The sequence below is a fragment of the Myotis lucifugus genome, unplaced genomic scaffold (assembly GCF_000147115.1).
Source record: "Myotis lucifugus unplaced genomic scaffold, Myoluc2.0 scaffold_61, whole genome shotgun sequence".
NCBI lineage: Eukaryota > Metazoa > Chordata > Mammalia > Chiroptera > Vespertilionidae > Myotis > Myotis lucifugus.
In genome coordinates, this window is record NW_005871109.1 from 1,787,851 (window position 1) to 1,793,537 (window position 5,687).

Sequence of the window (5,687 nt, forward strand, 5' to 3'; positions counted from 1 at the left end):
GGGTTGTGGGCTTGATCCCCAGTGTGGGGTGTGCAGGAGGCAGCCAATCAATGATTCTCTCTTATCATTGAGGTTTCTATCTCTCTTCCCGTCCCCGCTTCCTCTCTAAAATCAATAAAAATATATATATTTTAAAAAGACAGGTATTAAGTGTTATGAGCAAATGGGTAGCAATGAATGAAACCTGAGACTTGTTTAATTGACTTTAGGATGCCTAGCACATTGTGGGTCAGCTTAGTTCAAGCGGCTAAAATGAGCAGCTTTAACATCCACACTGGAGGGGGACATAAAGAGTGTACCCCCTCCTCTGAACATCCATGTCTCTGTCACTGCACTTACCACAATGGATTACAGTAACCTGCTTCCATCTCCATCTTCCCCACTGGACTAGGCATTCTCTGTGGGCAGGGACTGTGTCCTATTTGTCTACATTCCTGGCATCTGGCACAAAGTCTAGCATAGAGTAGATGCCCAAGCTAATTTAGTGATGGTTCCGACCAAGATGGTGGCAGTTGGAGTGGTGAGAATTGATCCGTTTCTAGATACATCTTAAAGGTAAAGCCAGATGGGTTTCCTAATGGATTGGATGTGGAATATGCAAGCAAGAGTAAAATAAAGAACGAGTCAAGGTTTTTGGCTTAGGAAATGGGAAGGATAAAGTTACATCCATCTAAGAAGGAGAAGGCTGCAAGTAAAACAGGTTTCCATGAAAAGATCAGGGGTGCGTGTCTGAACAAGTTGACTTGGGGTGTCCATTAGCTATCCAGTGGAGATATCAAGGGGCAGGTTATTTCTCAAGTTTGAGATCTACAAGAGAAGTTTAGACCAAAGAAATAAGTTGGGGAGTCATAGGCATAAAAGAGGGTCTGAAAAATCTTCAAATAAATGTGATAAATATTATCACAACAGGAGTGAGAGTAGACAGAGGAAAGAAGTCCAAGGTCTAATCCCTGGAATATTGCAAAAATTCTGAAGAGAGAAGATATTAGCATGTCAGCCTGATAAAGAGCAACCAAGGAGATAGTTGCGGGGGGGGGGGGAGGGGGACCCCAAGAGAAAGGAGAGTTCTGGAAGCCAAGTGAAGAAAGCATCTTAAGAAGGAGTGAGGAGTCAACTGTGTCAAATGCTGCTGCTAAGTCGGAAGAGGTCTGTCACCAGAATCAGATCAGGCGGGCACCCTAATCCTGGACTTCAGCCTCCAGAACCATGAGAAATAAATATCTGCTACCTAAGCTGCCCAGCCTGTGACATTTTGCTATAGCAGCCTGGGCCGACTAAGATAGACTCCTACATTGTGAGGCTCTCCCAGATTTGAAAAAGGAGACATATGTCAAACTTTAGACAATAAATATCAAAAAAAAGAATGAGCACTAAATGTCTCTCCTGACTCTTGACAACTGGTATATAGTAGATGCATAATAAATATTCATCAAATAAATTCCTGTGCATAAAATAAGTTTGAACCTCTTTGAGCTATATTTTGCAGCTGTTAAATGAAGGTAATAGCAATGAGCTCAGAGGATGAAATAAGATAAGGCACGTGCAGTGCATAGCAAAGGGCCTGGTCCTTAGTATGTGCTCAGTAAATGGTAGTTATATTATTAGTTCAATGCCCGCAGGTTACAGATGAGCTGTCTGAGGCCGGGAAAATAGTTTGCTCCAAGTTGCCCAGTTAGTGACAGAGCACAGTTTGTCTCTTGGACTCAGATTCTTTAATTCTTTCCACATAATCAGAAAAATCACCCCCAATGCCCAGGTGACACGGACAGGGTGTGTTTGAGCCTCTGTAGATGGGCTGAGTTGACGGGAAACCTTGGATATTAAGGAGTGAATAGCTCCCCTGAAATCTCTCTATAACTTTCCTTTGTGACCAACGTGGGCCTTTCTGTCTAATTTGTCAGGATGCTCAGCAAAAGTGATCCTCACATGCCATCCCACATTTCTCTCACAGCTTTTTCTTATTTTACCAAAATTCTGGTTTTAATTTTTTGGGTAGCAACACTTGTCATTCTTCTTCTTTTTTTTTTAACCCTCGCCCGAAGATATTTTTCTTTTGATGTTTAGAGACAGTGGAAGAGATAGGGAAAGACAGAGAAATATCGATGTGAGAGAAACACATCAATTGGTTTCCTCCTGCTCGTGCCCTGACCAGGGCCCAAGCCAGAGAGGAGCCTGCAACCCAGGTATGTGCCCTTGACCGGAATCAAACCCAGGACCCTTCGCTCTATCCCCTGAGCCAAACTGGCTAGGGCTACCCTTGTTATTCTTTTCATACCCAAGTCAAGGGACAAAGCTATGCTGCCAGCCTGTTTTGTTAATTATTAGTTATTAGATCATTCTAACTCTAGGTGGCAGATACTATTAGTTATAACTCCAGGTGATGATATAGATATAGAACCAAAACATGTTTCTGGGCAATAATAATGGATCATCTTATGATCTTGGAACATACCCTCTCTCATCATACTTGAAATAGATGAATGGCCTGTCCTTGCCAGAATGAATGGAGAACGTTTATTTTGTCAACGTTTATTAGTGGAATACTATATGCTGCTCTTCTTTTAATAAGACAGTAAATCTTCAGCCCAGTTTATAGGTTGTCTTTCATCCAAAGACCTCAAAGTCACTTTGCTAACACTGCATCATTATTAATCATCCAACTTGCCCAAGGTTGTTTCAAAGGGAGAAACTGAGGTTTCAAGAAGGTGAGGTGACTTCTTAGGGTTATGAACAGGGTCAGAAAGAAGAACTGGGTTCAGAGCCCACATTCCTACCTCTCAGAGACCCAGCCCTCCCCCAGCATTCTCTAAACATTTCCTTTTGTTAGAAAATGTGATTTACTACCTTGGTCTATTGAACAGAAACGAACTCTGGATCCTTCTTCAATGACTTGGGGAAGCGAAAGTTTATTTTTGAAGTTACTTTAAGTCATAAAATGCTTGATTCAGTCTATTAAATAATACCATTGAAATAAGTAAATAGCTTTGTAGTCATAATGACAGCTTGGATTTAAATGGTGCCTGGGCTCTGAAAAACCCTGCAGTTCACAGACTTCCAAAGACCTTTGGGCATTTTGTCGGCCCCTCTTTCTGACTGCAAGCATTCCTTTCTTTCTCACATCTTCCCTCCACCTCCCCACTTCCTTCACACACTCCCCTTTCCTCTTACCGAATCATTTCTTCCGATGTACCAGGAGCTCTCGACATAAAAATAACTCCTTGTTTTTGCTGGAAATGAAGAAAGACTTCAGGCTTTTTGGAATAGGGTGTGGAGTCCTAGCCCCTGAGGTCCTCCAACAGGCTCCTATGGGGTTGAGTTTAGATCCAACCTTGCTTGGAGATCAAGGGTTAAAGTTACAAAGACGCATTAGAACTCATCAAGCAGTCAAATGGGCCTCTAAAACAATGAAAGGAAAGTAGTTGAGAATAGTAGGCTGGCTCTTCCTCAGAATGATTTGGGAAGCCAATGAGTTGTTGGGAGTGTGAACAGGTTCACACTCTGACTTTATGTCTTTAAAAGGATCATTCTGGCTGCTGGGCTGAGAAACAAACAAACAAAACAACCCAAAAAAAAACAAAGAGGGGGAAAGGTAAGCAAGAAACAAGCCAGGAGGCTATTGCAGTAATCCAAGCAAGGGAACGTTCATTCACTCACTGAACTGCATTTCTTGGCCACCTCCTAAGAAGACATCGCCAGGGATAATTTTCCTCTATCACAGTTATTGTGGGAGATTTCCCTTAACCAGCAGGGCTACATCTATGCTGTGAGAGAAAAGGTTAAATGTGGTAACATGTGTGAGTTCTTCAAGATCTAAAGGTTTGAAAAATCATGAGAGAGAAATTTCATTTTTAACTTTTGAGGACATGTTTAATAAAAAACTGTTGGTTTATAAATTTTGAGAATGAAAAATATGCTTAAAATCAGATGACAATCTTCCTTATGTTAATTGTTATATAGTAAAAAATTTTTTAATGTAAATCTCCCTTCCCTACCAGAAAGTTTAAGCTGTAACAAATGCAATGTGTGATTCTAGATTAGACCCTGAATTAGAGGGGAAAACCTATGAAAGTTATTATTGAAACAATTGAAATATTGGAATATGGACTGTAGATTAGATATTAGTATTGTAGTCATGTCAAATTTTCTGAATTTTATAACTACTATGTTTATATAATGCAATATCTTTATTCTTAGGACACAGTGGAGTATTAAAGATAAAGGGGTACTTATACATAGAGAAGAGTCATGGTAAATACAACCAACACTCAAATGGTTGAGAAAAAAATATATAATGCACATATGTGTGTAATGTGTGCACATATAATTATTTATGTGTGTATATAAAGAGATGTATAAGTATGTATATGTGTGTGCATATATTATGTATGTATGTGTGCATGTATATATACAGTGAGTGGCCAGATTATTATGACCACCTGACGTTTGTAGGCAAATTAGCTATAATTTCGTGCTGAAGTTGCTAGAGGGCCAGACCATTATAAATAGGGAAACAGGTTGTTTACCACAACAGTAGAAGTGATTTTTTTCTGAAGATATAGGTAAACAATGCGATTTAACAGCCTTTGAACGTGGGCCACTCAGTGTATATATAAATATGAACAAATACGACAAAATATTAACAATCAGTGCTTCTGGATAAAGAGTATATAAAGATTGTATCTATTATTCTCAAAATTTCTCTAAATTATTTTTTTAAAAAGCTTTTAAAAGGTTTTACATCCAATCCAAAGTCAAGTTTACAAATAGAAAACAGTTAAGCTGTTTAAGCTGTAGAGTCCCCCTTCGAAGGAAGAAGTGGCAGTATTTCTATCCCGAAGGACATTCTGAGTGTCCTAAGAAAGGAAGGGGACTCTGAACCTTCTCTGCTTGAACACTTCCTTTTCCAACCAGAAGCTGATAAACCTTCTCCTCTCTCCCTGTGGGGACCGGGAGTCTCAGAATCACCCCAACCATTTGACATCACTAGCTCTCAAACTTGGCTGCAGCTTAGAATCATCCCGCAGAGGATTGCAGGATGCATCTTTCTTTGATTGACGGCTTTGCATCCCCATCTTGAATGCAGGACTGCAGGGTTCTTGGACGTGTCCATCCTAGAGTGCCATGGGCACCAGAGACCACCCATGTGTTCCAGAGTAGTTTCTACAGCCAGCTCTATACTGGGGGCGTAGCACAGGCTGTTGGGCATTACCATGGGAAGGTGGCCTTCTGAAGAGCAATGTGGGTTTAGAGGGAGCCTTTTCTTTCAGTTGACATCCCTGCTCTATCCTGAAAGCCTTGGTCTGCTTCTCTAACAGCCCAGAAAATCCAGGGGCAGCATGTGACAGCTGTCCGCACCTCCTGGTGATCCGAGGACAGGTCCCCGTACAACCAGCAGAGTGGTCAAGCAGGGTGGGTGGTCCCCAAATCGTTCCCATCGCACAGATATGCTCTCTGTTCCCTCTCCCCTTGAAGTCACCCTCCTACATTCTTCTAAAGAAAGTTATTCTCGCCAGCCTTGGAATGCCATTCGGAACAGCCTCTGGCATGGCGGAAGGTACTGCCTAGGCACTTTTCATCTCTAATCGCCCTGCTCACCTATTCAAGGATACATTTTCAAAGCTATGGGAGCAAGTTACTCATTCAAACGCTGTTAACAAATAACAGGATTTATGTGTGTAATAGGTAGT